Genomic DNA, 10,889 nt, shown 5'->3' with positions numbered 1-10,889 from the left:
CCCCTTAGCGCTAATTTTTGTACGAGCGGAAAGCTTTTGAAATTGTCCATCCAATGGTGCTAAACTTGTTTAGATTGGGCAATGATTTTGGGTCAAATTGACCCGTTTTATTTTTGATTTTCTCTGTGCACAAAAATCCCGTAGGGAGGCTTGTTGAAATCGTTTCGGAGCACAGCCGCCTACTTTTAATTTTCGGTATCAAGAAGTCTAGAAGACGCTCTAAAACTTTGATATTTGAATTCAGGGATATGTCAGGATGACTCATGTACAAACTGCGTCTCTCTAGCATGTTTAGTTCTAGAATTATTCAAGAGTATAGCTGGAAGTTTTTATAAGTCCGGGCTTTTTTTTTCAACGAATATATTTGTTTTCTCCAATAATCACCACATGCCGTGTATATCATGCATTAAATGTCGGTAATTTTTGGGGTGTGTCGGGTCTACTCTGTGGACTCTAGCGTCGTTTTGAAAATCCCCTTAGCGCTAATTTATGTACGAGCGGAAAGCCCTTGAAATTGTCCATCCAATGGTGCTAAACTTGTTTAGATTGGGCAATGATTTTGGGTCAAATTGACCCGTTTTATTTTTGATTTTCTCTGTGCACAAAAATCCCGTAGGGAGGCTTGTTGAAATCGTTTCGGAGCACAGCCGCCTACTTTTAATTTTCGGTATCAAGAAGTCTAGAAGACGCTCTAAAACTTTGATATTTGAATTCAGGGATATGTCAGGATGACTCATGTACAAACTGCGTCTCTCTAGCATGTTTAGTTCTAGAATTATTCAAAAGTATACCTGGAAGTTTTTATAAGTCCGGGCTTTTTTTTCAACGAATATATTTGTTTTCTCCAATAATCACCACATGCCGTGTATATTATGCATTAAATGTCGGTAATTTTTGGGGTGTGTCGGGTCTACTCTGTGGACTCTAGCGTCGTTTTGAAAATCCTCTTAGCGCTAATTTTTGTACGAGCGGAAAGCTTTTGAAATTGTCCATCCAATGGTGCTAAACTTGTTTAGATTGGGCAATGATTTTGGGTCAAATTGACCCGTTTTATTTTTGATTTTCTCTGTGCACAAAAATCCCGTAGGGAGGCTTGTTGAAATCGTTTCGGAGCACAGCCGCCTACTTTTAATTTTCGGTATCAAGAAGTCTAGAAGACGCTCTAAAACTTTGATATTTGAATTCAGGGATATGTCAGGATGACTCATGTACAAACTGCGTCTCTCTAGCATGTTTAGTTCTAGAATTATTCAAGAGTATAGCTGGAACTTTTTATAAGTCCGGGCTTTTTTTTCAACGAATATATTTGTTTTCTCCAATAATCACCACATGCCGTGTATATCATGCATTAAATGTCGGTAATTTTTGGGGTGTGTCGGGTCTACTCTGTGGACTCTAGCGTCGTTTTGAAAATCCCCTTAGCGCTAATTTTTGTACGAGCGGAAAGCCCTTGAAATTGTCCATCCAATGGTGCTAAACTTGTTTAGATTGGGCAATGATTTTGGGTTAAATTGACCCGTTTTATTTTTGATTTTCTCTGTGCACAAAAATCCCGTAGGGAGGCTTGTTGAAATCGTTTCGGAGCACAGCCGCTTACTTTTAATTTTCGGTATCAAGAAGTCTAGAAGACGCTCTAAAACTTTGATATTTGAATTCAGGGATATGTCAGGATGACTCATGTACAAACTGCGTCTCTCTAGCATGTTTAGTTCTAGAATTATTCAAGAGTATAGCTGGAAGTTTTTATAAGTCCGGGCTTTTTTTTCAACGAATATATTTGTTTTCTCCAATAATCACCACATGCCGTGTATATTATGTATTAAATGTCGGTAATTTTTGGGGTGTGTCGGGTCTACTCTGTGGACTCTAGCGTCGTTTTGAAAATCCCCTTAGCGCTAATTTTTGTACGAGCGGAAAGCCCTTGAAATTGTCCATCCAATGGTGCTAAACTTGTTTAGATTGGGCAATGATTTTGGGTTAAATTGACCCGTTTTATTTTTGATTTTCTCTGTGCACAAAAATCCCGTAGGGAGGCTTGTTGAAATCGTTTCGGAGCACAGCCGCCTACTTTTAATTTTCGGTATCAAGAAGTCTAGAAGACGCTCTAAAACTTTGATATTTGAATTCAGGGATATGTCAGGATGACTCATGTACAAACTGCGTCTCTCTAGCATGTTTAGTTCTAGAATTATTCAAGAGTATACCTGGAAGTTTTTATAAGTCCGGGCTTTTTTTTCAACGAATATATTTGTTTTCTCCAATAATCACCACATGCCGTGTATATCATGCATTAAATGTCGTTAATTTTTGGGGTGTTACGGGTCTACTCTGTGGACTCTAGCGTCGTTTTGAAAATCCCCTTAGCGCTAATTTTTGTACGAGCGGAAAGCCCTTGAAATTGTCCATCCAATGGTGCTAAACTTGTTTAGATTGAGCAATGATTTTGGGTCGAATTGACCCGTTGTACTTTTGATTTTCTCTGTGCACAAAAATCCCGTAGGGAGGCTTGTTGAAATCGTTTCGGAGCACAGCCGCCTACTTTTAATTTTCGGTATCAAGAAGTCTAGAAGACGCTCTAAAACTTTGATATTTGAATTCAGGGATATGTCAGGATGACTCATGTACAAACTGCGTCTCTCTAGCATGTTTAGTTCTAGAATTATTCAAGAGTATAGCTGGAAGTTTTTATAAGTCCGGGCTTTTTTTTCAACGAATATATTTGTTTTCTCCAATAATCACCACATGCCGTGTATATCATGCATTAAATGTCGTTCATTTATGGGGTGTGTCGGGTCTACTCTGTGGACTCTAGCGTCGTTTTGAAAATCCCCTTAGCGCTAATTTTTGTACGAGCGGAAAGCCCTTGAATCTGTCGATCTAATGGTGCTAAACTTGTTTAGATTGAGCAATGATTTTGGGTCGAATTGACCCGTTGTACTTTTGATTTTCTCTGTGCACAAAAATCCCGTAGGGAGGCTTGTTGAAATCGTTTCGGAGCACAGCCGCCTACTTTTAATTTTCGGTATCAAGAAGTCTAGAAGACGCTCTAAAACTTTGATATTTGAATTCAGGGATATGTCAGGATGACTCATGTACAAACTGCGTCTCTCTAGCATGTTTAGTTCTAGAATTATTCAAGAGTATAGCTGGAAGTTTTTATAAGTCCGGGCTTTTTTTTCAACGAATATATTTGTTTTCTCCAATAATCACCACTTGCCGTGTATATCATGCATTAAATGTCGTTAATTTTTGGGGTGTGTCGGGTGTACTCTGTGGACTCTAGCGTCGTTTTGAAAATCCCCTTAGCGCTAATTTTTGTACGAGCGGAAAGCCCTTGAAATTGTCCATCCAATGGTGCTAAACTTGTTTAGATTGGGCAATGATTTTGGGTCAAATTGACCCGTTTTATTTTTGATTTTCTCTGTGCACAAAAATCCCGTAGGGAGGCTTGTTGAAATCGTTTCGGAGCACAGCCGCCTACTTTAAATTTTCGGTATCAAGAAGTCTAGAAGACGCTCTAAAACTTTGATATTTGAATTCAGGGATATGTCAGGATGACTCATGTACAAAGTGCGTCTCTCTAGCATGTTTAGTTCTAGAATTATTCAAAAGTATACCTGGAAGTTTTTAAAAGTCCGGGCTTTTTTTTCAACGAATATATTTGTTTTCTCCAATAATCACCACATGCCGTGTATATTATGTATTAAATGTCGGTAATTTTTGGGGTGTGTCGGGTCTACTCTGTGGACTCTAGCGTCGTTTTGAAAATCCCCTTAGCGCTAATTTTTGTACGAGCGGAAAGCTTTTGAAATTGTCCATCCAATGGTGCTAAACTTGTTTAGATTGGGCAATGATTTTGGGTTAAATTGACCCGTTTTATTTTTGATTTTCTCTGTGCACAAAAATCCCGTAGGGAGGCTTGTTGAAATCGTTTCGGAGCACAGCCGCCTACTTTTAATTTTCGGTATCAAGAAGTCTAGAAGACGCTCTAAAACTTTGATATTTGAATTCAGGGATATGTCAGGATGACTCATGTACAAACTGCGTCTCTCTAGCATGTTTAGTTCTAGAAGTATTCAAGAGTATACCTGGAAGTTTTTATAAGTCCGGGCTTTTTTTTCAACGAATATATTTGTTTTCTCCAATAATCACCACATGCCGTGTATATCATGCATTAAATGTCGTTAATTTTTGGGGTGTTACGGGTCTACTCTGTGGACTCTAGCGTCGTTTTGAAAATCCCCTTAGCGCTAATTTTTGTACGAGCGGAAAGCCCTTGAAATTGTCCATCCAATGGTGCTAAACTTGTTTAGATTGAGCAATGATTTTGGGTCGAATTGACCCGTTGTACTTTTGATTTTCTCTGTGCACAAAAATCCCGTAGGGAGGCTTGTTGAAATCGTTTCGGAGCACAGCCGCCTACTTTTAATTTTCGGTATCAAGAAGTCTAGAAGACGCTCTAAAACTTTGATATTTGAATTCAGGGATATGTCAGGATGACGCATGTACAAACTGCGTCTCTCTAGCATGTTTAGTTCTAGAATTATTGAAAAGTATACCTTGAAGTTTTTATAAGTCCGGGCTCATTTTTCAACGAATATATTTGTTTTCTCCAATAATCACCACATGCCGTGTATATCATGCATTAAATGTCGTAAATTTTTGGGGTGTGTCTGGTCTACTCTGTGGACTCTAGCGTCGTTTTGAAAATCCCCTTAGCGCTAATTTATGTACGAGCGGAAAGCCCTTGAAATTGTCCATCCAATGGTGCTAAACTTGTTTAGATTGGGCAATGATTTTGGGTCAAATTGACCCGTTTTATTTTTGATTTTCTCTGTGCACAAAAATCCCGTAGGGAGGCTTGTTGAAATCGTTTCGGAGCACAGCCGCCTACTTTTAATTTTCGGTATCAAGAAGTCTAGAAGACGCTCTAAAACTTTGATATTTGAATTCAGGGATATGTCAGGATGACTCATGTACAAACTGCGTCTCTCTAGCATGTTTAGTTCTAGAATTATTCAAGAGTATAGCTGGAACTTTTTATAAGTCCGGGCTTTTTTTTCAACGAATATATTTGTTTTCTCCAATAATCACCACATGCCGTGTATATCATGCATTAAATGTCGGTAATTTTTGGGGTGTGTCGGGTCTACTCTGTGGACTCTAGCGTCGTTTTGAAAATCCCCTTAGCGCTAATTTTTGTACGAGCGGAAAGCCCTTGAAATTGTCCATCCAATGGTGCTAAACTTGTTTAGATTGGGCAATGATTTTGGGTTAAATTGACCCGTTTTATTTTTGATTTTCTCTGTGCACAAAAATCCCGTAGGGAGGCTTGTTGAAATCGTTTCGGAGCACAGCCGCTTACTTTTAATTTTCGGTATCAAGAAGTCTAGAAGACGCTCTAAAACTTTGATATTTGAATTCAGGGATATGTCAGGATGACTCATGTACAAACTGCGTCTCTCTAGCATGTTTAGTTCTAGAATTATTCAAGAGTATAGCTGGAAGTTTTTATAAGTCCGGGCTTTTTTTTCAACGAATATATTTGTTTTCTCCAATAATCACCACATGCCGTGTATATTATGTATTAAATGTCGGTAATTTTTGGGGTGTGTCGGGTCTACTCTGTGGACTCTAGCGTCGTTTTGAAAATCCCCTTAGCGCTAATTTTTGTACGAGCGGAAAGCCCTTGAAATTGTCCATCCAATGGTGCTAAACTTGTTTAGATTGGGCAATGATTTTGGGTTAAATTGACCCGTTTTATTTTTGATTTTCTCTGTGCACAAAAATCCCGTAGGGAGGCTTGTTGAAATCGTTTCGGAGCACAGCCGCCTACTTTTAATTTTCGGTATCAAGAAGTCTAGAAGACGCTCTAAAACTTTGATATTTGAATTCAGGGATATGTCAGGATGACTCATGTACAAACTGCGTCTCTCTAGCATGTTTAGTTCTAGAATTATTCAAGAGTATACCTGGAAGTTTTTATAAGTCCGGGCTTTTTTTTCAACGAATATATTTGTTTTCTCCAATAATCACCACATGCCGTGTATATCATGCATTAAATGTCGTTAATTTTTGGGGTGTTACGGGTCTACTCTGTGGACTCTAGCGTCGTTTTGAAAATCCCCTTAGCGCTAATTTTTGTACGAGCGGAAAGCCCTTGAAATTGTCCATCCAATGGTGCTAAACTTGTTTAGATTGAGCAATGATTTTGGGTCGAATTGACCCGTTGTACTTTTGATTTTCTCTGTGCACAAAAATCCCGTAGGGAGGCTTGTTGAAATCGTTTCGGAGCACAGCCGCCTACTTTTAATTTTCGGTATCAAGAAGTCTAGAAGACGCTCTAAAACTTTGATATTTGAATTCAGGGATATGTCAGGATGACTCATGTACAAACTGCGTCTCTCTAGCATGTTTAGTTCTAGAATTATTCAAGAGTATAGCTGGAAGTTTTTATAAGTCCGGGCTTTTTTTTCAACGAATATATTTGTTTTCTCCAATAATCACCACATGCCGTGTATATCATGCATTAAATGTCGTTCATTTATGGGGTGTGTCGGGTCTACTCTGTGGACTCTAGCGTCGTTTTGAAAATCCCCTTAGCGCTAATTTTTGTACGAGCGGAAAGCCCTTGAATCTGTCGATCTAATGGTGCTAAACTTGTTTAGATTGAGCAATGATTTTGGGTCGAATTGACCCGTTGTACTTTTGATTTTCTCTGTGCACAAAAATCCCGTAGGGAGGCTTGTTGAAATCGTTTCGGAGCACAGCCGCCTACTTTTAATTTTCGGTATCAAGAAGTCTAGAAGACGCTCTAAAACTTTGATATTTGAATTCAGGGATATGTCAGGATGACTCATGTACAAACTGCGTCTCTCTAGCATGTTTAGTTCTAGAATTATTCAAGAGTATAGCTGGAAGTTTTTATAAGTCCGGGCTTTTTTTTCAACGAATATATTTGTTTTCTCCAATAATCACCACTTGCCGTGTATATCATGCATTAAATGTCGTTAATTTTTGGGGTGTGTCGGGTGTACTCTGTGGACTCTAGCGTCGTTTTGAAAATCCCCTTAGCGCTAATTTTTGTACGAGCGGAAAGCCCTTGAAATTGTCCATCCAATGGTGCTAAACTTGTTTAGATTGGGCAATGATTTTGGGTCAAATTGACCCGTTTTATTTTTGATTTTCTCTGTGCACAAAAATCCCGTAGGGAGGCTTGTTGAAATCGTTTCGGAGCACAGCCGCCTACTTTAAATTTTCGGTATCAAGAAGTCTAGAAGACGCTCTAAAACTTTGATATTTGAATTCAGGGATATGTCAGGATGACTCATGTACAAACTGCGTCTCTCTAGCATGTTTAGTTCTAGAATTATTCAAAAGTATACCTGGAAGTTTTTATAAGTCCGGGCTTTTTTTTCAACGAATATATTTGTTTTCTCCAATAATCACCACATGCCGTGTATATTATGTATTAAATGTCGGTAATTTTTGGGGTGTGTCGGGTCTACTCTGTGGACTCTAGCGTCGTTTTGAAAATCCCCTTAGCGCTAATTTTTGTACGAGCGGAAAGCTTTTGAAATTGTCCATCCAATGGTGCTAAACTTGTTTAGATTGGGCAATGATTTTGGGTTAAATTGACCCGTTTTATTTTTGATTTTCTCTGTGCACAAAAATCCCGTAGGGAGGCTTGTTGAAATCGTTTCGGAGCACAGCCGCCTACTTTTAATTTTCGGTATCAAGAAGTCTAGAAGACGCTCTAAAACTTTGATATTTGAATTCAGGGATATGTCAGGATGACTCATGTACAAACTGCGTCTCTCTAGCATGTTTAGTTCTAGAATTATTCAAGAGTATACCTGGAAGTTTTTATAAGTCCGGGCTTTTTTTTCAACGAATATATTTGTTTTCTCCAATAATCACCACATGCCGTGTATATCATGCATTAAATGTCGTTAATTTTTGGGGTGTTACGGGTCTACTCTGTGGACTCTAGCGTCGTTTTGAAAATCCCCTTAGCGCTAATTTTTGTACGAGCGGAAAGCCCTTGAAATTGTCCATCCAATGGTGCTAAACTTGTTTAGATTGAGCAATGATTTTGGGTCGAATTGACCCGTTGTACTTTTGATTTTCTCTGTGCACAAAAATCCCGTAGGGAGGCTTGTTGAAATCGTTTCGGAGCACAGCCGCCTACTTTTAATTTTCGGTATCAAGAAGTCTAGAAGACGCTCTAAAACTTTGATATTTGAATTCAGGGATATGTCAGGATGACTCATGTACAAACTGCGTCTCTCTAGCATGTTTAGTTCTAGAATTATTCAAGAGTATAGCTGGAAGTTTTTATAAGTCCGGGCTTTTTTTTCAACGAATATATTTGTTTTCTCCAATAATCACCACATGCCGTGTATATCATGCATTAAATGTCGTTCATTTATGGGGTGTGTCGGGTCTACTCTGTGGACTCTAGCGTCGTTTTGAAAATCCCCTTAGCGCTAATTTTTGTACGAGCGGAAAGCCCTTGAATCTGTCGATCTAATGGTGCTAAACTTGTTTAGATTGAGCAATGATTTTGGGTCGAATTGACCCGTTGTACTTTTGATTTTCTCTGTGCACAAAAATCCCGTAGGGAGGCTTGTTGAAATCGTTTCGGAGCACAGCCGCCTACTTTTAATTTTCGGTATCAAGAAGTCTAGAAGACGCTCTAAAACTTTGATATTTGAATTCAGGGATATGTCAGGATGACTCATGTACAAACTGCGTCTCTCTAGCATGTTTAGTTCTAGAATTATTCAAGAGTATAGCTGGAAGTTTTTATAAGTCCGGGCTTTTTTTTCAACGAATATATTTGTTTTCTCCAATAATCACCACTTGCCGTGTATATCATGCATTAAATGTCGTTAATTTTTGGGGTGTGTCGGGTGTACTCTGTGGACTCTAGCGTCGTTTTGAAAATCCCCTTAGCGCTAATTTTTGTACGAGCGGAAAGCCCTTGAAATTGTCCATCCAATGGTGCTAAACTTGTTTAGATTGGGCAATGATTTTGGGTCAAATTGACCCGTTTTATTTTTGATTTTCTCTGTGCACAAAAATCCCGTAGGGAGGCTTGTTGAAATCGTTTCGGAGCACAGCCGCCTACTTTAAATTTTCGGTATCAAGAAGTCTAGAAGACGCTCTAAAACTTTGATATTTGAATTCAGGGATATGTCAGGATGACTCATGTACAAACTGCGTCTCTCTAGCATGTTTAGTTCTAGAATTATTCAAAAGTATACCTGGAAGTTTTTATAAGTCCGGGCTTTTTTTTCAACGAATATATTTGTTTTCTCCAATAATCACCACATGCCGTGTATATTATGTATTAAATGTCGGTAATTTTTGGGGTGTGTCGGGTCTACTCTGTGGACTCTAGCGTCGTTTTGAAAATCCCCTTAGCGCTAATTTTTGTACGAGCGGAAAGCTTTTGAAATTGTCCATCCAATGGTGCTAAACTTGTTTAGATTGGGCAATGATTTTGGGTTAAATTGACCCGTTTTATTTTTGATTTTCTCTGTGCACAAAAATCCCGTAGGGAGGCTTGTTGAAATCGTTTCGGAGCACAGCCGCCTACTTTTAATTTTCGGTATCAAGAAGTCTAGAAGACGCTCTAAAACTTTGATATTTGAATTCAGGGATATGTCAGGATGACTCATGTACAAACTGCGTCTCTCTAGCATGTTTAGTTCTAGAATTATTCAAGAGTATACCTGGAAGTTTTTATAAGTCCGGGCTTTTTTTTCAACGAATATATTTGTTTTCTCCAATAATCACCACATGCCGTGTATATCATGCATTAAATGTCGTTAATTTTTGGGGTGTTACGGGTCTACTCTGTGGACTCTAGCGTCGTTTTGAAAATCCCCTTAGCGCTAATTTTTGTACGAGCGGAAAGCCCTTGAAATTGTCCATCCAATGGTGCTAAACTTGTTTAGATTGAGCAATGATTTTGGGTCGAATTGACCCGTTGTACTTTTGATTTTCTCTGTGCACAAAAATCCCGTAGGGAGGCTTGTTGAAATCGTTTCGGAGCACAGCCGCCTACTTTTAATTTTCGGTATCAAGAAGTCTAGAAGACGCTCTAAAACTTTGATATTTGAATTCAGGGATATGTCAGGATGACTCATGTACAAACTGCGTCTCTCTAGCATGTTTAGTTCTAGAATTATTCAAGAGTATAGCTGGAAGTTTTTATAAGTCCGGGCTTTTTTTTCAACGAATATATTTGTTTTCTCCAATAATCACCACATGCCGTGTATATCATGCATTAAATGTCGTTCATTTATGGGGTGTGTCGGGTCTACTCTGTGGACTCTAGCGTCGTTTTGAAAATCCCCTTAGCGCTAATTTTTGTACGAGCGGAAAGCCCTTGAATCTGTCGATCTAATGGTGCTAAACTTGTTTAGATTGAGCAATGATTTTGGGTCGAATTGACCCGTTGTACTTTTGATTTTCTCTGTGCACAAAAATCCCGTAGGGAGGCTTGTTGAAATCGTTTCGGAGCACAGCCGCCTACTTTTAATTTTCGGTATCAAGAAGTCTAGAAGACGCTCTAAAACTTTGATATTTGAATTCAGGGATATGTCAGGATGACTCATGTACAAACTGCGTCTCTCTAGCATGTTTAGTTCTAGAATTATTCAAGAGTATAGCTGGAAGTTTTTATAAGTCCGGGCTTTTTTTTCAACGAATATATTTGTTTTCTCCAATAATCACCACTTGCCGTGTATATCATGCATTAAATGTCGTTAATTTTTGGGGTGTGTCGGGTGTACTCTGTGGACTCTAGCGTCGTTTTGAAAATCCCCTTAGCGCTAATTTTTGTACGAGCGGAAAGCCCTTGAAATTGTCCATCCAAT

This window comes from Asterias amurensis, chromosome 1 (genome assembly GCF_032118995.1).
Source record: "Asterias amurensis chromosome 1, ASM3211899v1".
In the NCBI taxonomy this organism is placed as follows: Eukaryota; Metazoa; Echinodermata; class Asteroidea; order Forcipulatida; family Asteriidae; genus Asterias; species Asterias amurensis.
Note: the sequence above shows the minus strand (reverse complement) of the source record.